Raw genomic sequence first — 23,534 nt, forward strand, 5'->3', positions numbered from 1 at the left:
TTCATTGTAAGTTAAAATAATCTGCAGTGTTGAATTGAGAACTACTTTAAATGCAGGTGTTGGTAAGCAGGTAAGCCATTTGTAAAATGTGCCCAGGATAATCACCAGAGGTAACAGCCTTTAAGTTAAGAACAGGTTATGTGGACTAAGTATAGGGAGAAAGAACCAGAAGCAATATGAAAAAGTTTTCACAAATGCCAGCTAAGACAACACCTGCAGTGACGTGAACACTGGACCAGTGGCTTTATTTGAACACTGGACCAGTGGCTTTATTTTGGGTTTTGTATTCCTATCTACTAATCTATTCCTTGATTTGCACCTTTTGTTTTAGTAAGAAAATTATCTAATATATCTGAGGTCTTTTTGGTACTTAAAGCAATCTACAGAAAGTTATTTGTTGTATTCTAAAAATGTTCAGTGAGGTTGTGTTTCTTGGGAACATTTAGCATTGAAAGGTTGAAGTTTCACTACTCTTTCTGTTTTTCAGTGGAATAACTTTAGGATACTGATCCCCACACACAATGTAAAATTTAAAAGGAACCTTACGATATTCTGTCAGCATCTTCAATGACCTGGAGGCTGCATTCAAAAATGAAATCATGAAAAGAAAATGGAGGCAACTCCTTAAAACCAGACTCTTCTCAGAATTGGTAAGATTTCAACAGGAGCTCCCTAAAAGACTGACGCAGTTGGTGAAGTTGTTGTCAACTCGATTCAAGTTCTCAAGACCTCTTAATCATCTGTTAAACAGGGAGTGTGTTATATATTTGACCATGTACCCAGTAGTTATTGTTTTTTGCATTGATATTGAGTATATGTTTATACAATGGTTGTCAAATGTTGTGTTTTTGTTTCTCTTTTGGATTTCTGTAACAATGTCTTCTGTTTTTGTACTTTCCTTATGCAAACAAATTTCCTTCTTGGATAAAATAAGTCTACCTAAACCTTAATTCTAAATATAAGGGTTAGGACTTTTTATTGACTAACTCATAATATACAAGGGGTGGTGAAGGTTAGGGTCCATATTAAAAATGTAAAGAAAATACAAATGGAATATAAAATGGTCTATGACACCTTTCTTATACTCATATGGACTATTTAATAGAGTTTCATTAAAACACTCCTTCTTAACTCCCAGCCTTCCTACTACTGAATATATTGGTCTCTTGCTCCTTGCCTATCCTTGCCATTCTTCTGACTCCAGGCTCATCTTATTATGAGTTGAAGACCATCATAAGCCTAGAACTGGGAGAACTTCTAGTGCCTTTCCACTCTGACAGAAAGTACCTCCAGAAGCCTTTGAAGTATTCTGGACTCTTGCAGCTACTGCTACATTCACATTTTGAAGTTTCCCACAAATATCCTAAGAAATCAAAGTGCTGAGTTGGAAAAAGTTACCTGAATTCTTCAAGTTGTGATGTAATGCTGATATTTCACCTCAGTCAATAGTATTCAGGCAGGCAGAAATAGCATATTTGTGGTTGAATTATATTTGAATCAATGTGATACACCTTTAATACATTTGCTTTTTATTCTTAGTTTAACTCAAATTATTTTTTTTTGGCAGACCAGCTAATAAATCAACAATTTTTCCCACAATTTAGACCGTCAGCTCCAAAAACACTGGTAGAACATAAACACATAAGAACTGCTGCTGTAACTAATGCCTTGTGTTTTTTTTGGCATTTTTATAGGGCATCACCAGCCAAGGATCTGTTACCTTGTCATTTCACCATATCTACAGAATGTATCATCCTATATCTTTTATCGCAGGCCTAATTGCCATTACTATATATTTATATATTTTAACAGGAGATTATGAGCTCATGAGAGGGAACCTCTCCAGAATATTGCCAAAATGAACTCTTAGGTATGATAGCTGGTGCATTTATTACTTAACTAGCAAAATACCCACGCTTCGCAGCGGAAAAGTAGTGTGTTAAAGAAGTAAAGAAAAAGAAAAGGAAACATTTTGAAAATAAAGTAACATGATTGTCAATGTAATTGTTTTGTCACTGTTATGAGTGTTGCTGTGATATACATATATAGCAAAATACCCGCGCTCCGAAGCGGAGAAGTCGTGTGTTAAAGAAGTTATGAAAAAGAAAAAGAAACATTTTAAAAATAACGTAACATGATTGTCAAAGTAATTGTTTTGCGTATTTGGCGGCAGCGTCACAAAGTTGTTTTCGTCTAGCTGCATCAGAAAATGTACCACGACGTCTGACACACCTCCTTTTTACTGTTTTCTCACAGCTTGGATTGCTGCTGTTATAATTGGTTTGAGTCTACATATATATATATATATACATACATATATACATATATATACACATATATATCTTTATATATATTTACATATATACAAATCTACATATACACATATATATATATACATACCTATCTACATCATATATACACACACATACATACATACACACACACAAATTATATATATGTGTGTGTGTGTATATATAATGTAGATAGGTGTGTGTGTATATATATATATATATATATGCATACACATACATACACACAGGCATATATATGTGTATATATATATGTATGTGTCTATGTGTGTATAGCTTTGGTCACTGAGTGCAAGGGAAAAATAATAAAATGTAGTCTATAAGTTATTAAACAGTAAAACGTTAACGTTTTAAGAAGTAAAGCTACATTGAGCACTACTGGAGTGGTTTTGGGTAAACTACATTTTAAAGACGGTGTAACACAACAGGTAAGTAGTACTAACAGCAACTAAAATGTATATGGATGATCTCTCGGTAGTAGATCCCTTTTGAAAGGTGCTATACGATGGCTGTGGTATAGAAATAACATTTTCTATGTGAACATCCAAATTTCTGCCTCTGGTAATGTGCCTTACTGGCATTACCAGCAATTAAAGAAAATTAGTTTTGTGTCTTCTGCAGTGTTAAGAGAGAAAGGCTTTGGTTTGGGATAAAAGGAAAAAAGGTGTAAAGAAAGGAAAGTTGCCTTTTTCTTTTATATAGTGTAGAGAGATGTCTTCGCTGACGATATGAGCGCCTTTTGGGGACAGTCGCGGTGGGTCGTGTGTAGACTGGTGAGACATCCCTGTCATTAATCGGCTGTGATGGCACTGTTGGTCCTCCACTCCTGTGCGTGTCTTCATAATCCGAGCTGACGACCTCATAATCGTATACGTGCAAAAGAAAGTGCGAAGCACCTTAATATTAGTTTGCCGCGGTGTAGAAAAGGGATCCCGTGTTTGCACTTGTCTGGGCTATAACTCAGGGAGAGGAGGAAAAAAATGAAAAGTGCTCACTTTGACTTAAGGTAGAAGCGCAGTTAGCGTCTCAAAGGCCAGCACAGCTACACACGCGTGCGCGCGCCGGATGCCCGACTTTTGTAGTATTTTTGCAGTGCAGGAAACGCCACTTTTTGCATCCACGTTCACGTGATCAAAAGTCTCCACGCTCTTTAGAGGTCTTGCTTTCTCTGCGTACTGCGTTCATAGTCAATTCACGGAGTACATGCATCAAAGCTTCTGAGCTGTGCCTGTGCTATCTCATGCGATCTCGCGATGTCCACGGCTTTATTTAATGTTAGCTAAGACCCAGCACTTAAAAGTTTCTCACTACAGCAATTTTAACTCAAGTGATCCAAAGTCTCGTTTATACCTCGTGTCTTCTTATTAAACTTGTATCTCGCGAATAAAGTATTCATCGTTTTTCTTCAGCGCTCTTTTGGAGCTCTTCCTTCTTTTCTACGTACTGCGGTCACAGTCAGTTCACGTGATTACGTGGGAGGCGTGATGATGTCACACGCAGCTCCGCCCCCCACGGCCATTGAGCTAATGTCCATTACAGTATATTGAGAAAAATAGGTTCTAGTTATTTCAAAATGAAACCTGCCCAGCTTTTGTAAGTAAGCTGTAAGTAATGAGCCTGCCAAATTTCAGCCTTCTACGTACATGTGAAGTTGGAGAATTAGTGATGAGTGAGTCAGTCAGTGAGGGCTTTGCCTTTTATTAGTATAGAATACACTGGGGGGAAACAATTATACCATGGACACAAAAAAAGAAAAAAAAAGAAGCTGCTAGGTTAGGTGCTTTCTCCCCTCCAGAGTACAATATCTTTAAGCACTCTCTTTTCTCACTTCCTGACACCAATGTTCATTTTTCCTGTAAGAAGAGAAACTTTAAAATCCCATATCAGGTCACTTCTAGGTCGAGCCTCAGAATTATTTTGTAACTACATGGGAACCAGGCTAAAACTCTTTCTGGTGGCTACTGGTGTTGTTGCTTCTCCTCTGAGTTCCCATTCTTCTTCTAATTATTATTATTATTATTATTATTATTATTATTATTATTATTGTTGTTGTTGTTGCAGTTGTTGTTGTTATTATTTATTAGACATAATTGCTGAGGTTGGCCACAAAACATTTGATTCTACATATTTTTAACAATTGGATCCTATGAAGTCAGTAGACAGATTGGGAGAACATGGGTGGTCATGAGGTCACTGGAATGGGATGTGTGGTGCTCCCGATATCTATGCAAAAGGATGAAGGTCCAAGTGTTTAGACTCCTAGAGCTTCTTGTCTTGCTATATGGTTGCGAGACATGGACGATATCCAGTGACCTCAGACAAAAACTGGACTCCTTCAGTACTGTGTCTCTTCGGAGAATCCTTAGGTACCGCTGGTTTGACTTTGTGTTGAATGATTGGTTGCTCCCGGAGTCCCGAATGAGGCACATTGCTTGTATTGTGAGGGAGTATCAGTTACAGCAGTACAGCCTGAGGATAATCCAGCTCGCAGGATCCACATTGTTGTGGACCTAAGTGGCTGGACCAGGCCAAGGGGACACCCACGTAACACCTCGCTGTGGCAAATAGATGGTCATTTCCGGAGGGTCTACATGTCTGCCTGGGTAGGCTGCCAGCCAGAATCGTTGTGTTGCTCCCCAACCTGACCTGACCTGACTGATCACAGTACAGTTAATGATTTGTTGTAATGAGAGTCAAAATTTGGGACTGAGCTAGTGACAGTTTGGTTAAAAGTCTAGTGTCCTAATCACCAGTCTGCCTGAGTTCTTTGTTTAGCAGCAAGGATTCACTGCTACCACATGCCATCCTGGATGAGCTGTATTAGTCTCCTATTAATCCTCTATCATGTTAGAGATTTTAGTTTGGAAGCACAAATTACAAATAGGGTTTTATGTGGATATCTGGAGCAAAGCATGATACTGTAATATAATAGCACAATAAGGAAAATGATGAAAGTGAAAGTTTACCTTTTCAATATTTTTTGCCTAATTATGGGAACCTCTCATACCATTTATCTTGTCTTATTTTTGGACACCTCTCTACAACTTAACATTCAACTTTCATCCTATTTGCTACTTCAGCTTTACCGATTTATGTTAATAACAGGTATGGTATATATTAACAAAGCATTATTAAAACATAAAAATAACTTCAAACAAAGCAATCTTGTAAAATCTAACATTGATTTTGTGTTGTGATATCTTTTTTGTTTGATATTTCCTTTGTTTTGATGTTACGATATCAAATAGCTCACAATGAGCTTGGTGAAAGAAACAAAATGATTGTCACATTCAGGAAATGGTGATCTGAAATAAGAATATTTTTATAAAGATATTCATACACCCCCTGGTGTTTGCTTGGACATACCTGACAGGTTTCAAAATAATTTACAGTTAAGAGAATTGTACTGGCTCGTTTTTTTTTTTTTAGTTCAATAGAATTATAGAGTGCAGAGTGCATCGTCAAATGCTTTTTACAGGGATTGATTAAATGCCATCATATCCTGAAGTCCTTAGCTGTTAATGCATTTTATGTAAATTTCAAAAACATGATTTTATTGTACCCACTGCCTATGACTAGCATTTATAAAGAAGCCATTTTAAAGAGCAATTATCCAATCCTGGCTGGGTACTGAGTAAGACCCTTATGAATGAAAAGCTGGATTTCTCTCATTCATGGCCACTAAATTATACCATAAAAGGAAATTTCTCCTATTTTTATAGGTCCTTTGTCAGTCAGTTTTCAGTATTCACGGATCAGTGTTCTATAATCATACTAAACTCTCAGTTCATGCAATTACCATAGGTAAGACCTCATCAGAATGGCTCCATATAGGCATACATTAGAGACAAACAAGGAAAAGTTTGCGTTTTTCACTTTAACAACTACAGAGATCTGAAACAAACACAGCACATATGCATGATTTGTCTAATTGATCAGCTTGTGCCTTCTATATGTTCCACAGAAGTAAAATCAAAACTATGTTTGAAAAATTACAATCAACTACAGCTATTAAAGAAAACTGCAGCTAGAAAAATCAACAGTTTGTAATATTTGACTATAAAGAAAGACTGAGTCGTTTCCAACTGCAATAGGCTCAAGTCAGGAACTACCCTAAATGTAATGCCCTGGGGTGCAGGGACATCTCTACACACTCACCCTATCTCATCCATTCATCTTACAAGCTTGCTTAAACGATTACAAGGCAAGAGGAGCCAAAGCCTATCTTGGTAGCAACAGTCACAAGGTAGTAACCAGTCCGGGATATGAAGCGAATTCACAATACCTCATCATTTTAGAGTCACCAGTCAACATAAGAGATAGAAACCAACCCTGGTTAGCATGCCAGTCTATCACAGGGCACTCACACTCACACTTCCTCATCCATCCATTCATTTTAAAAGCCCTCTTTATCTATTTCAAGGTCAAGGGGAACTAAATCAGACAGTTTAAGGCAGGATGCAACTTTCAATGGATGCTGTAATGCACACAAAGACATTCCTTTATTCTGGGCCAATTTAGAGCCATCAATCAGTCTAACCAAGTGTTGTTGGAGTAAGGGAGGAAACTGGCATCACTAGAAAAAAAAAACATGAGCAAACTCCACACAGATGGCATGCCAGCTGGGAATCAAATACTACCTGCTAGGGCCACTGTGCAGACCAAGAGCAAATCCAACAGTGAATTTAAATCTTCACTTACTGTATTTGCTCAGCCAAAGACAAAATAAAATGAAATTGGATACACAAGAGAAGCTGATTAGAATTATATTGAGCTTATAAAAGGAAAAGGTAAATGCATAGGTGATTAAATGAAACAAAATACAATCCACTCCAGGCAAAAATACAGCCAACCAGCTAAGTACAATGAGTCGTGCAATATTGGTAGAAGCCAACCTAACTATGAAATGAATTTGCCTCGAACACATGCATAAATTAGTGAGAAGATATGTTAAAATAGACGTATCCATAGTAGAAGTGGAAGTAAAAGTTCAACTGATGAGAAAAAGACATTCCATTCCATACATATTGTATGATCCATTCCATATCTACTGTATGATTTGTCTAATTGACTAGCCTGTGTTTTCTATACATGTGTACAGTAGTGAAATCATATTCATAGTTCAAAATTGCAAAATGACCAACTGCAATTACTTCAATAAAATTATATCTTAAAAAACAAACAGATGTTGAGCAAACTCTTCTTTCTATGTTTCCATTTTTAATGCTCCTTTTCCATTTATGAATTAAACAAAGCATGAACATATCCTGGTAGCAACAGTCACAAGACAGCAACCATCCCTGGTAAGGATGTCAGTCCATCACAGGTGTGGCAGACGACCGGGGACCTTGCCCCACCGGGACGCCTGGAGAAGGGGAGGACCAGGAGAGGGGCAATGTCTTCCTCGGGGTGCAAGAGGTAGCCCCCCTGGATTACATCAGGGTCATGGATGGAGAGCTTGGAAACTCACTGCCAGGGGTGCATGGACCATCTCAGAGTGCTGGACAGCAGCACCTCCAGAAGAGGAACCACCCACATCTGGAGTGCATCTGCGTGTCCATGCAGCACTCCTGCCACACCAGGAAGTGCTGCAAGAAGATCATCAGGGAGCACTTGGAGCACATCCAGGTATAACATAAAAGGGGCTACCTCACTCCATTCAGGGAGCCGGAGTCAGGAGGCAGAGGATGGAGCTTGCGATGGGAGGAGTGGAGGCAGCAGAAGAGAAGGAAAAGAGAAAGGAGTGGAAAAGCACTGTGAGTCTTTGGGCACTGTGTTGTGAAGAGGAGAATAAAAGCGTGTCTTTGTGGACATCTGGTGTTGTGTCTGTCTGTGTCTGGGGTTCAAGTTCCACACAGGATACTCTCATACACAGCACTTATTGTATAAACAACAACATCTAATAAATTAAAGAGTGATCAGTAAAAGATAACACAGGTGATAGTTTTGGAAGAAAAGTTTAAGTCTCCCTTGGAAAACCATTTACAGTAAGAATAAAAGCAATTTGTGAATTAAAGTGCTGTTATCTTTAAAGAGAAGCAGGTAAGAATAGAAAGCAAACACTAGATAAAAAAGGAGCAGGAGAGACTCAGAGGAATGAGAATGAAGCTACCTCAAAAAACAAAACAAAAAAAGAACTAAAACAAAAGTAATTAGCAAATTAAAGTTGTTCCTTTCAACCATTTTTTGATCTGCTTATCTAGTTACGAGGTGCCAATTCCAGCAGCACTAAGAACAAGGGAGGAACCAGTCCTGAATAAGGCTCCAATACACTATAGGACACACTCACACACTCAAATCTTACACCGGATTAATAGATACAAGTAGACATTGAACAGAAGCCAAACATTCACAGTTCGTTGAGGACAACACTGGATGGTTGCTGCATTGTAAATACATCCATAGTATCACATATATACATACAATTCCTCTAGTCAATTCAACATAATTCTTCAGGTAATTTAGAAAAAATCTTCTGTTAAATAAATAATAGGGCTCTGAATCCCTGATATTTGTTGACAAACAATACTTATAATATAATATAATATAATATAATATAATATAATATAATATAATATAATATAATATAATATTATATTATATTATATTAAGCTAACCTAGCAATGATACCCTAATTGCTCAACAGAGGACACTACCGCCAGAGCAGGGGAGTCAAGTAAAACCCTACTTTCAAAAGCAGAAATCCTATTTGTGTGTTTGAGGTTCCAAGGACTTCTAGAGAGGGCAACATGCTGTAACCTCACAAGTTTGCAATGGGAAGGGAAAACAAACTGGTCTTTTGCATTACATCTTTGTGGTTCCGGGATCATTCAGGAATACCTGGTGTGGCAGCATTCACCTAGAACTCTGGAAGTGCTTACTATGGGGCCATAGACCATTAATATGGGTCACAACATAAGGAATGTCTTTTCCTTTATTAAAGGAACTTGTGTTTTTGGGTTAAATCTTTTAATTAATTTCCATCTTCCTCTTTCATGGATTTGATTTGATATTTGTATGCTAAAAGCCATTACCCCAGTTTTTAGGAATGGGTGGGTCTGAGGCCTATGTTGAGTTTGGAGCTTGGTTGCCAGTGGTTAAAGGTCAACTCTTGGGAGCCAGGCCAAAGTGAAGTAAGGTCTGGCTGGTGGTTAAGAAGCCTGCAGCCCCTTTTTGTGCTTAATGGTGGAGGGATTCACTACAATTATGAAGAGAATGTTGGTGGAGAACAAAAAGTGAAGGAGACTGCTCATACCATGATACTGATTGATTAAACAGTGTTTTGCGTGTGACATGACCTGCATCTGCAGTTTGTGTTCCTTGTTCTGTGGCTGGGAGGCACATTAATTTGCAATATAAAATGAACTTATTTCACATGACAAAACATTTATTTTTTGGTATTGCCCAAGTATATATGTTATGAAAAGTGTTTGTTTTGCACAATGTCACTCAGAAGTAAAATATGTAGTGGCTTTTGTTTGCAGGTTACTTGGTGTGATTTATGTACTTAAATTTGTTATTATCGTAGGTGATGGCATTCTGCAAACCTGATGTATTGCATATGCCATAGGACAAGAACAGGATTTCAGTGATTAACCAACACTGGAATGATAAAGGGATCCTGCCTGTTACATCATATTTTAATTCAATTTATTTTAGGCAACATCTGGCCTGTATTCTTCTTACTTCCTTTTTTTTACTTCTAGAGCAGACTGGGCGGTCCCGTGGCCTGGAACCCCTGCAGATTTTATTTTTTTCTCCAGCCGTCCGGAGTTTTTTTTTTTGTTTGTTTTTTTCTGCCATCGGACCTTACTCCTTTTCTATGTTAACTAATGTTGTCTTATTTTAATTTCTTATTTTGTCTTTTATTTTTCTTTTCTTCATTATGTAAAGCACTTTGAGCTACTTTTTGTATGAAAATGTGCTATAGAATGATTGTTGTTGTTGTTGTTGTTGTTTTTAATTTTTAAATGTTTATCACATTGCTCTTCAATCTTTGCTTGTCTAATCTGGAAAGATTCATGTTCTTTATTTTTTTTTTAACCTGAACCCTTTCATCCCAGAATTAATCTAATAGTTTCTCTCTTATGAAATGGAGTCTGAAACATTGCAAAATGGGTGCAAGACCTCCGAAACATAGCCACAAAGCCAGCCAAGACCTTCACTTCCCATCACAGATGAGGCTCACCAAGTTCAGTTTATTCCTTACTGCTGTCTGCAGGTTTAGGCCTAGCAGGCCCCCAAACTAAAATAGCTCGCAAAATAATTAGAAAATTACCAAAATATAGCAAAAGCCCCAGAAGTGTGGCAATGACTGTAAACTGGCAGGTTGTAGACAGAAGTGTAAATAAAGGATTTTTATAAATAGAAGACTTATGCACAGAAATAGCAAATGACAGAAAAGAACAAAAAGGAGTTGACTAAAATGTTGCAAAAAGTAGAAAGTCCAATTCATAATCCATAAGCAAAATTCAAATACAGAGCAGAAAATAATCAAAAATCAGAGAATCCCAGACGAAAGTAATGTTACAAAAACAAACACAATAATCTCCTGACCTGAACCTTCTCAGCTCTGCTCTGTTCTAAATAGCCAGTGGGAGGGGTCTGATGTGGTGATATCATGGTAGACCCGCCTCCTGGAGCTCCACCCGCAAAGTGCAAGGAATGGAGGCTTATTAAAAGTAACAGGACATATATATAAACTAAATGGAAAATAATATATTTAAAATAATAATTGGACAAAATGTAAAGACAACAATAAAAAATAAAATACACAACCATACATAACATGGTTCTAGTGCTGTGTTGGCCTTCTAATTGTACCACAGATGTTTTGTCCACAGTCAAGTGATGGAGGTGGAAGAATAGTTTGCAATGTGAAAATTTTTTTCTGCTTACAGTATACTTCTTCTTCTTGTTTGCACTCATTTCTGGAATAAATTGACTCATGTACCTATGAGTTTTGTTTTTGGCTTAAAATAAATGACATCTCACAGCTACTGATTGGGTATAATGGAGAAAGATAGAAACAAGTGTGAAGAAAAACTTTGGAAACCACTCATTTGAAGTTATATAATGTTTTGTATGCACAGAAAGAAGGTTAGAATGACAAATGTTAACACAGGATCCTTCTCCCACACTTTGACTGCTCTGGTGTCTAAATAGTGGCAGGCCAAAAATGGCAGGAAGTAAGACTGAATCCCAATCATATTTTGCAAGAGAAAGAGGTTGTGACCTTGGCATGGCACCAAGGCTAGCAACTATTGAGATCACAATAGGGAAAGAGCAGTCAATGGTGAGATTGTCAAAGAAAGGCAAAGTGCTGCCATTGCTTCACAGAGACTGTAGTGACGAAGTCCTAAAATCACAGGTATATTTATCAGAAGGGCAAACCACCCCACTGATATCAATACACTAAGAAACCAGGAGCAGCATTGTCTCATAATCTAAGAAGTACCTGCATGCAGAGATAACAGCGGACTGCAAGCCACATTGTTAGTGACTCAAAGGATCTTGGGTATGATGATTGTTAAGCACAGGTTATGATTCACAGTAATTGCTAAAAGGAGCTCATGAAAGTTTCATCCAAAATCTAATACTTCTTTTTAAGTTACAGTCAAGCTTTTTTTTATTTTCTCTTTCTTACATGTTGATACAGATCTTTTTAATACCAAAACCAAAGAACAAAACATGTGAAAATATGAATCAGAGAGTAGCAAAACAAACAAAACATGTTTCCTGAATAGCTTCTATTTTTTTTTAAGTTAGGTTCAAGCATATCTCATTTGAACAGTAGTATTTAAATTCTCACAATTCCTAAAACGGCTGCTGTTGCCTTAAGCTGATTTAACTTCCAGAACAAATGCATGCCTGTGCCTGTATGCGTCTGTCAATGGAACAAAACTACAAATCACACAACAAGCATGTAATCAGTGTATCAGGGTCTGATATTAACACAGACAGACATCATCATTAGCTAAGGTGGTAGGTGACATTACTTCTTAGGATCAGGAATTGTGCGTTGGTAATGAGGAGCACTTAAAGGCTGGCATTGCCAGGGATTCTACTGGGCCTACACAAATGAAGCACATGAAGATAAAGGGAAAGAATGCTTTATGAATACTAACCAAGCCAGCTCATAAAAAAATGACACCTGAGGCAAGGTGCAATTTTGCTGACCCCTTCATATTAACGTACTAGACAGCACACTTCATCAATATACAATACATACTGCGATTCAGGCTTCATTTTTAGTGCATCCTTGGAACATAAGATAAAAAAATATTGTTTTTGGAAAAAATGTGAACACATGTCTCCAGACCTAAACATTATTGAGCATTTGTGAGGCATCCTCAAATGGAAGGTGGAGGAACGCAAGGTCTCTAACATCCACCAGCTCCGTGATGTCATCATGGAGGAATGGAAGACAATTCCAGTGGCAACCTGTGAAGCTCTAGTAAATTCCATGCCCATGAGAGTTAAGGCAGTGCTGGAAAATAATGGTGGCCACATAAAATATTGAGACTTTGGGCACAATTTGGACATGTTTCACTTAGGGGTGTAGTCACTTTTGGTGCCAGTGGTTTAGACATTAATGGCCGTGTGTTGAGTTATTTTGAGGGGACAGCAAATTCACACTGTTATACAAGCTGTACACTAACTACTTTACATTGTATTAAAGTGTTATATCTTCAGTGTTGTCCCATGAAAAGATATAATAAAATGTTAGGGGTGTTCTCACTTTTGTGAGATACTGTAGATAGATAGATAGATAGATAGATAGATAGATAGATAGATAGATAGATAGATAGATAGATAGATAGATAGATAGATAGATAGATAGATAGATAGATAGATAGATAGATAGATAGTACTTTATTATAGTGTTGATAAATTAACTCAGAAAAATAAGATAATGTATCACTGTGCTTATAAGGACACTTTTAAAATAACCAACCTTGTATTATATTATAGTCCAAAAAAAGTAAAGTGACCTCTTACAAGCTGCACTCACTTGGACTTTTGGAATACTACACAGCTCTTTGAGTGGAGCAGGTACATTTTTACATCATGTAGCCTTAGGTTTGTGCAGAATCATTTCAGCTTTAGTAGTTCACTATTTACACACAGTCAAGACAACTGATATCTAATGAGAAGAATTAATGTTGAAATTGTCATCTTTCTGATCAATGGCATGTTTGTAGAGTGACTCATGGCACCTTCGTTCAAATGCAAACTTTCTATGGGGATTTGTCATTGTAGGAGGCAATGTGCTAAACATGTTTCATTTGGGATTGCATCTCTGTTATACTACATAACGTAATGCAGCCTGGCATTTATGATAATAGGAAGCTGGATGGCACTGACTGTCTGAAAAGATTTGTGTTCTATTGTGCTGTGGGGGTGTATATAGTTTTCCAAAAGCAGATGGGGTATTCCATGGGTAAGAATGATCAAATCTATGTTGCAAATACATTTATGACACAATCCCTTATGTAGATATGTAAAAGCAGCATTCAGAATCTCTATTTCACACTTTTACTAATAGACTAAGACATAATCACTCTATTAAATATATTTGAATTGTGAAACCAGAAAGAATAAACAGTGCCTGGATGTTTAACAAACATCTCTTAAATGACTTCATTAAATGGTTTCCCCTTTTAATATCTTCTGTCCTAATAGCTAGAAAGATCTTGCATACATGATTTAGTAAACCAAAGATGAATCTAAATGTCATGGTGTTTATCTAACTGTTTTTTTGAGCTAAATACTTCAAGAGGCTGACAAAAAGAGTGATGGCCGTTGATATGTATTTTCATTTGGTAAAAACGATTAACAAAGGCAACAGCCTTGAATTTCATTTTTGGCCCGATTAGCTGGGTTGAGTTGACACATTTGTCCTGTGTCTACATACAGCAGGTTTTCCAATGATAATCCATGGCTACTTGGTGACTTTTAAATTGGACCAGTATGAGTGAGACTGAGTGTGTGCCTGTGAATGTTCTGTGATGGAATGTCTATGGTTATCCTCTTGCACATTTGACCTACTGGGATAGGCTTCTGCTTACCTGAGCCTTGTAATGGAAAATTAATGGATAACTGAAAGTATAATAATCTAAAAGCTCATCCATTGTTTCTCTGTGTGTTTTTTTTGTCAGTACAGGTACAGTGTAAACTATTATCCATGAGGATGGGTGTCTGAGTGGAATCTAATATAGACTGGCATCCACATTTGGTCTGTGCTTTGCATTAACCACTGCAAGGAAAGAATTCAGCTCCTCGTAACCCTTAAGACTGAATTACTAACGCGATATTCACATTATGAGCCTCATTGCTCAATTCCGATTTTTTGCTCAGATCAGATTTGCCTATCTTGACGATTCACCTTCATAAGTACAGGTGACCTGTATATAACTGTAATGTGAACAGATCTGTCCTCTGAAATGACACGCATGAGCACACTGATACATTTGTGGACAAGTCATGTGTCACCAACAACAAAAAAGTTATATTTTTTTGATGACTCGTGGTACTAAAACCAAAAACAATGCATGTAATAGTAGTTGGTATATGCATTGTACTTTGCTGCAGATGGGATTTCTGTGTCCACATAGCTCTAAATTCATCAGATTAGTGTCACATTAAGGCAACAAATTCAGATCAGAGTAACTTCTACCTGTGAACATAGTTAAAGGTTTATGAAGTGATGAATGGATATGTTGAGAAAACCAGTCAATTAATTATTAATTCAATCACTGTGGACAGAGTACACATGCAGTGACTGAATTTCCCTTGAAAAATTATTATTATTATTTAGAAGATGTATCCTGAGCTCACAGTACAAAGAAAACAAGACACATTTGGTAATATGTGCCACATGTTCAATGATCAGAAACTGGTCAACTAAAACCAACACTATAGTGCTTTAAAATTATATGGTGCACCCTGATAATTGATGAAAGAACTCATTTAGATTCATGTCTAAGGTACATTCTACTTGGATGTTGCTCCCTTTACCAATTATTGTCTGCATGAAGACACATTAGTTTGAATTGTATTATAAAATTTTCACATATGATCATGGCTATGACTTTAAACTTTCAGCCACCCACAAAATGTGCTATTATATTGAGTGCTGTTCTTCTTTGGGATGATTTGAGTACACTGATTAATGCAACTCCTTCACAAATGTTAAATTACAAACCACTTGACTCTGCCATCCATCCTTTTATCCTCTTTTTAAAGTCACTTTTAACTCTTCATATTTTTGAGGATCTGGGACCTTGACAGGAGTAATTTCAATACAGAAACCAACTCTAGATGGGATGCCAGTAAATGTGATGGCACACGCAGCACATTTATGCTCAAACCAGGCTGTTTTAGAGACACCGCTTTTCAGCAGCTAGTCATTGTTTTCTCTAAAACAATATTTTTTAGAACTATGAAGCCTTCAGAGTCAAGTCAATCGATTTCCTGGTTTATTATATTATATTATATCTCTTATATATATTTCTTTTCTGGTTTGTCCTGCTTCCACCTCAAAACCGGTCCCGCCCACACGCAGCCGACACGGCATTTCTCGGTTCCTATTCGTCCTCTTCCAAACCCCTCCCCATGCTGCCAGCAGCTCCTCTTCAAAACCGGTCCTGCCCACACGCAGCCGACATGGCATTTCTCACCAAGCTTCTGAAGTACGCTTACAAAATAAAGCAAACTCTGCATGCAGTGAAACTTTACTTCTCCAGCTAGATTTCATGCTCAGAACCATCAAACCCTTCGCTAAATCATGCAAATACATGCATGAAATCGCTCAGTCCAATCCAACAGCAGCTGTACAAATGCTTTTTGAGGAAAACCCAAGACAGGATTTACGACAATACAATGCCCCGACATGTCACTCCGCCTGCCAAAAGGGACATTTGCATCTGTCCCATAGGCAACTCCTGTAAATAGATTTCTATGCTCAATATGAATTGTGATCCTATGGTTTTCCCACTTTTATTCCCTTACAGAGACATTGGCTGGCACAAAGATTTACAACATGTTCCCGATAAAAGAACCGGTAAGCAAATAAGGCTTACTCAATGCCAATTTTACACGTACAGATTAGCAACGAGGAATAAATTTAGTATTTTGCACTCCAGCGGCGAACTATTCCAATGGTACGTCATAGATGTGTATGTTAAAACAGAGGGCGCACGTCTCAACTATCTCAGATTAGATCAACAAGTTTTGTGCTTGGAACAATACAAAGGACTGTCAGACGCACTGCAAGCAAATGCTGAAAATAACAACGTACGTGTAGGCAAAATGATCATATTACCGTCCACATTTCCAGGAAGTCCAAGATACATGCAACAAAACTAGCAGGATGCCATGGCCATAGTACGTACATTTGGACAGCCTCATTTATTTATCACTTTCACATGTAATCCTGCTTGGCTGGAAATTCTACATGCACTGTCAGATACCCAAAGACCGGAGCACAGACCTGATATTGTATTATGAGTCTTTTGGATTTAGCTGCAGGAATTACTTAGACACATTCTTCAACAACATCTTATTGAGGTTGTAATTGATTATATTTACGTAATCGAATTTCAGAAGCACGGCCTTCCTCATACCCACATGCTGTTTACTCTTCACAATAATTCTAACAACCAGTCTTCAGCCACGGTCAGTTGTACGTGGCTTTTTCTATCTTTCGACTCATTATCTGTCGTCACAACCAAAACACCTATTCACAACTGCGTCTTTCAAGAAGTATTTATTTCTTCTTGATTTCTGAATTCCTTTCTCACCGTTTTACGTTCCTATTCTTAGACTGCCGTATGCTACGGCGGGCTTCGGCTAGTTATATTATATTATATTATATTATATTATATTATATTATATTATATTATATTATATTATATTATATTATATTATCCAACCCGCTGAATCCGAACACAGGGTCACGGGGTCTGCTATATTATATTATATTATATTATATTATATTATATTATATTATATTATATTATATTATAAAAAATTTCAAACCCAGTTAATCCAGTGCAAACTTGTGGCTGGCTGGAGCCTACTGCCGTAACACAAGGTAGAAATTAGCCCTGGTCAGAACTCCAGTCCATTGCGGGCTGCACCATCAGTCACACACTGGCCAGTTAACCAGCCTGCAATTCTTTGGTGATATGAAAGGTAAACTGCAGGATTCAAACTGAGGAGACCTGGGTTCGCTTCCCGGGTCCTCCCTGCATGTAGTTTGCATGCTCTCTCTGTGGGTGTGCTCCGGTTTCCTCCTGCAGTCCAAAGACATGCAGGTTAGGTGCATTGGCGATTCTAAATTGTCCCTAGTGTGTGTGTGTGTGCCCTGTTTCCTGCCTTGCACTCTGTGTTGGCTGTGAATGGCTCCAGCAGACCCCCGTGACCCTGTAGTTAGGATATAGTGGGTTGGATGATGGATATATTATATTATATTATACTAGCCATTCCCCATGGCTCTGCCCGTGTAGTAATGAAACAGGACGAACTTTAAAAATCAAAAAACAAAAAGGTATTGCTAGCTAAGTGGAGGCAAGTTATGCTCCAAAACGCAGAGGTAGACTGATTCCCCACTCCTGACGTCACGCTTCCTCCTCCCCTTGGCACACAGCCCCTGTCTCGGATTAGCTTGAATATATCGCTCCTGTAAGCGAACTATGATTCTTAGCTCAATGAGAGAAGTCACAAAATCAAGCGGAATGTTCAAGCAAATTCTAGAAAAAAAAACCCTGATCTAAATCCGTTAAGTAGTTCTCTCGTTCACTAGCTAAGCACCTTCAATTTCGTTGTTCCTTTGAAAAAGTGACAATAAACATCTATCTATGTAAGATACATTTTATATTATATATTATATTATATTATATTTCTAAGCTTATGAGGTTATAGGGTCATTATTATGTGCATTTTCTGATCAAAAAGTGGCACATTGCCCCACTTATTATTAATCCAGTTGAGGATAGCTGGGGGCCAAGGTCTGTCCCAGCATCAAGTCAAAGAGCAGGAACCAGTCCCAGATGGAAAACTAGTCCATTGCTAATATTATATTATATTATATTATATTATATTATATTATATTATATTATATTATATTATATTATATTATATTATATTATATTATTGGGTGGCACAGTAGCACTGCTGTCACACTGTAAGGAGACAGGGTTCACGTAATGGGTACTCCCTAAATGGAGCTTGCATGTTCTCCCTGTGTCTGTATGGATTTCTTCTGAGTGCTCTGGTTTCATGCCAAAGTCCAAAGACATGCAAGTTAGGTGAATTGACATTGCTAAATTGGCCCTTTAGTGTGTTCACTGTGTGATGGACTGGCACAGTGTCCAGGTATTGTTCTTACATTGTGCACAATACTTCAGGTTCACACTGCCCTACTCAGGATTAAGTAGGCCTAGAAAATTGTATTATATTACATTATGTCATTATCTAACCCACTTATTCTAGACCAGGGTCAAATGGATGGAGCCTATCTCAGCAGCTAGCGTTGGGCGCAAGGCAGGAACAAACCCTGATCAGGGTTCAAGTCCATTGTAAGGTGAACACATTAGACCCCCACTAGGGACAATTTAGCATCTCCAATTCACATGACCTGCATGTCTTTGGACTGTGGGAGGAAAACATAGCACCCAGAGGAAACCCAGTTCAGACAAGGAGAGAAAATGCAAACTCCAGTCAGGGAGGATCTGGGATGTGAATCCTGGTCTTTATTGCAAGGTGGCAGTGCTACCACTGAGCCACCTAGCCACTGTGTCACTCTTATATTATATTATATTATATTATATTATATTATATTATATTATATTATATTATATTATGGGGTGGTACAGGCAGCGCTGCTGTCTTGCAGTAAGATGACTAGATTTCATGTCCTGGGTACTCCCTATGTGGAGCTTGCGTGTTCTCCTCATGTCCTTTTGAGTTCTTCAAAGTGTTCCTGTTTTCATAGTCCATGGTCGAAAGACATGAAAGTTAGATGGATTGGAGATCAACCTGCGATGGACTGGCACCACTTTTTGTTCTTGCCTTTTGCCCAATGCATACTGGGGTAGGCTCCAGCTGCTCCACGACTCTACCCAGAATAAGCACATCAGGAATGTGGATGGATGGATAATATAATACATTAGTAATGCACTAATGTCTTCACTGATTTCCTCTGTTGTGAAAAGAACATAATGAATAATTTTGTATCTGCAAGACTAATAAATAATTTATGCTTAAACCTACATATATGTTGCTATGTTATTCATACTGTTGTATGCGTATCATTTCAATGGTACGAAATGTAAACAACATCTGCTTAAATGACTGGCTTGTCAGATTTCTAGGGCAGGAAAATAAACTGATTAGCAATTTTCACAACAAGCTAGTATTGTAACTATTATATCATCGTGGCTGCAGCTTATGTTAGGTGTGCTGTCAAAGTGACTTCTTTCTAAAAGTATGTCCATACCACAGCACGTTAAAAGTGATCCAGATTTTGCCTGTTACAATTATTAAAAATGGAGGCAGTAGCTAGAAAATGCAATTAATAACCCTAAAGAGATGTATCTGTCGAGTAGAAGAATAAAGTGACGGAAAGAGAGAGAGCAATCCCTAATTGTCTTCATAACTGAAAAAGATGGAGTTGTCTCTTCAAAAGCTTTCAGAAGAAATTACTTTGAATCAAGAGCTTTTAAACCAGCCAAACAGAGAAATTAAATTTGAGAAGCAAAGTGTAAAAGTGATGCAGACAACATGATATAAGGTACAACTTATTCAGACTCAAAATGCAGAAAAAGAGTCAACACTTCAGGTTTGAGGGTATCATTGCTCTTACAAGCTGTTGATTCAGTTAACCTTTTCATAATGGTCATCGGTTTGGTTCATTTAATCATTTAGCTAAATCTTAAAGCATGAATAAAGTGGAGGTGATTTCTAGCCCTCCCCAAGCTCTCCCCCACAAATGAGCTTAAAAATTATTAAGAGGCGCTGTCATGGCAGGCTGACTGTTGGTGGTCTAACAGATGAAAAAAAGGTCTGTGAATAGCTTCTGCTGGTTATGCAGGGCTATTTGCACATATGAGTGCCCAGGTTTTGGGCTTAAAGCACTTCAATACTTTTCACGGTATAGAATCAAACTAAAAGGCACTATATTCCATGTTCTTTTTTTAAGTATTGCATGTACATACTATGAAATACACTGTTATAATGGTATTTGCTGCACATTTATTCATAATATCAGAACTTCATATTCTTCAAATATTTTCAGAAGTAAGCATACATTATCTTGAAATAAAACATTTTACAAGGATAAAACTTAATATGCTGGATTAAGCTCTGTACAGCTGTACGGTAAGACACTGCCAATGCACATGACCAGATCAGTTTTATTGTTAATATTTGCTTTGAAAAAACTAATCAGTAAATGAAGAATCTCAAAATTAAATTCTGTAACATCTTTCTTAGATAGATAGATAGATAGATAGATAGATAGATAGATAGATAGATAGATAGATAGATAAAAGAGTGACTAATCAGATAGATAGATAGATAGATAGATAGATAGATAGATAGATAGATAGATAGATAGATAGATAGATAGATAGATAGATAGATGAAATGGATAAACAACCAATAAATACTTTTTGAGTTTACAATTTTTAACATGCTACATTATTCAATTCAATAATTAAACATGCTAATATATAAAATAATGGCAGTTCACGCAGCTGGGCTGTCAAGGCAGTAATAGAGTACAAGCATTGAGAGAAAAAATAAAACCTAACAATAACAATTGATATTCATAAAACATATAATATTGGTCTCTACTTTGCTAATACTGGTGAAGCAAAAATTAATATATCTTAGCAAAAATATTTAATGGACCTATATTTACTGTAAGGAAAAGAATGAAACATTAGGCCAGGAGCATAATACTGAAATATACTGTATATCTATATCAGTAAACAATCTATATGGATTTCTCTGTGTTGGGAAATCCCCCTGTCAGTAACAGACATTTTAACAACCTGAAATACAAACTCAACCGCTGGGTTTTCCCTCTTGTGTTAGATGTAGAGTATTTTTTGGGGAATGGTCTTTGCAAAGTGATTCTTGGGTGAAAAATTACCTTTTCTTACTTCCTAAATGACCTGAAGTGCTTGTATTTAGTAAGTGTTTTGTTATTACGTACTTACAAACCAATGCACTTGGAACTCTTTCATTATTATAAATTAAAATGTTTGTCTCAAAATGTATCCTGTACTGTTGCAAAAGTAAAAAGCAAAGTAAGGTAGGTCACCAGGAAACCCAACTTTTTGACTCCATGTGCTATGAATCAGATAAAAGCATGAGGTTTGTAATGTTTACATTTAGTTACTCCTTACAAGTTGCTGTTCGTGTACACTGGTTAGCCACTAGATATTAATATCCGACACCTTGAAAGACATACTCAGGTTACTATGAATCATTTTACGTGCGTTCACACACTTACGCACAATTAAAAACTGGACAGTAAAGTGAGTGCTGAAATCACTTGTCCATGTATGTTATAGTATAAGGGATCAGAAAGCTACAGACAGTCATATAAGTTGCAAAATCTTGCTTTGAATGAAATCACCTAAAGAAATAAAGACTTCACTCTCAGGCATTTATGAGCTACAAAGTTCCATGATCAGAAACTCTGAGTCTCTCTCTAAGCATGAAAAAAATCCAGAATAAAGCAAAACAGAAAGCAAGCCCTACAGTTGTTGATCTTGTACAGCTCACTACAGTGGCTCAGTCAGAACACATGTAATGTATTTGTGGGCTCCTACCTGTGTCCAAAGGCTTTGCTGTGAGTGCTCCCAGTCTCCTCCATATGGCAGGCTTCTGGTGCAGTGCTGCCTGTCTGGCTGTTCCCACAGAGCTCTGCTCTTTTCTTGCTTACACTTTTCTCTCGCTCCCTCTCCGCCTGAAGCTTTTGCTGCCGAACACACCAGGACTTATCTTACTGTGTCACGGTGCAAATGATCACTTCACTGCAAGCTCGGCTTAACTAGAGAACACTCCCCCACTCCCTTGTCATATGGAGAGTATATTAAAGACTCCTGCCCACACAGAGGCACAGCAATATCTGCCCACACATGAAACCTACCCAACAAATGCTGTCACCTGACCAGACACCCCCACACTACAGACAGACACACACGCAGGCACCCACGCCTGCACACAGTCACACAACTCAGCCTACGACCTGTTTGCGCTTTGTGCTCAAAGATCAAGCACTTCAAAGACAACAGGATAACCTCTACATACCAGTACCTAAATGTTTTTCTCTTTCTTTCGTTCCCTGTGCTCTATCCTAATTCATTTACTTGTAGCGTGTAGTCTACTATTTCAAGTTTCATTCTATTGTTTGGTAAGACAATGGATGCCTGAGGTGTTTCTGCATGGGGCCTATTCACAGCGGAGACTCACAGAAACCTCTAAAGCTGAAATTCAGCAGCGTGAGATTCCGGGGCTCATTCATGTTGAGAATGTTTCCAGCACAATATTTAGTTCCGAGGCACCAGTGATAATTAAAGGCTTATTTATCTTTCGCTTTCACTCATTGGCTGCATTTGCCTTGAAATAAATGGCTTTAAATAGTTGAGAGACATAATGGGGTGGGGGTGTTGAAACAACCAGGTAAACAGAGCAGACTTTTTAGGTTTGAAGTCAATTAACATAATAGCTTCTCTGGTGGAAAAACACTATTTGCGTGTTTTTGTCATATAGCTGGCCTGGATAAATTGTAGGTGGGTGGTTTCTGAAAAAAAATGACAAAAAAGACAAGCACTACAATAGAAAGTTAAAGAAAAACAAAGCAACTGGCATCCTTAGCAGGTGGATTCGTGGCTGCCAAAACTGGGAACCACTGCACAACCCAAATTCCTTTCAAGTAATTAGCAGTTCTAGTTATACCCTTGAGTACCAGAGTTGGTTTTGATGATATGCTTCTCATGAAATAAAAAGGGTTATATATCTGTGAACAATTAATGTTCACTGCAACTATTGTCCTGGTATAAATGTGGGGCATCTGAGCTTACCATAACTCAAACGGTAAGAAGGGGCTTCAGCAAGACTTGCATTACTATGTAGGATTGTCTCACAAGTACAAAGGGTGTTAAGTACCAAGTGGATCAGCATAGTTCTGGCCCGAGACTGGTCATA

General features: G+C 37.7%; 1 long non-coding RNA gene across 1 annotated transcript in view; it reads right to left on the minus strand.

The window, feature by feature from the left end:
• Positions 1 to 22,322, minus strand: part of LOC120523649 — a 173,713-nt gene extending 151,391 nt beyond the window's left edge. Inside the window, exon 1 of the long non-coding RNA XR_005632675.1 lies at positions 22,157 to 22,322. This is a non-coding gene — a long non-coding RNA (uncharacterized LOC120523649). The remainder of the gene's footprint in view (positions 1 to 22,156) is intronic.
• Positions 22,323 to 23,534: the final 1,212 nt, after the last annotated feature.

The sequence above is a fragment of the Polypterus senegalus genome, chromosome 2, assembly GCF_016835505.1.
Source record: "Polypterus senegalus isolate Bchr_013 chromosome 2, ASM1683550v1, whole genome shotgun sequence".
Lineage (NCBI taxonomy): Eukaryota > Metazoa > Chordata > Cladistia > Polypteriformes > Polypteridae > Polypterus > Polypterus senegalus.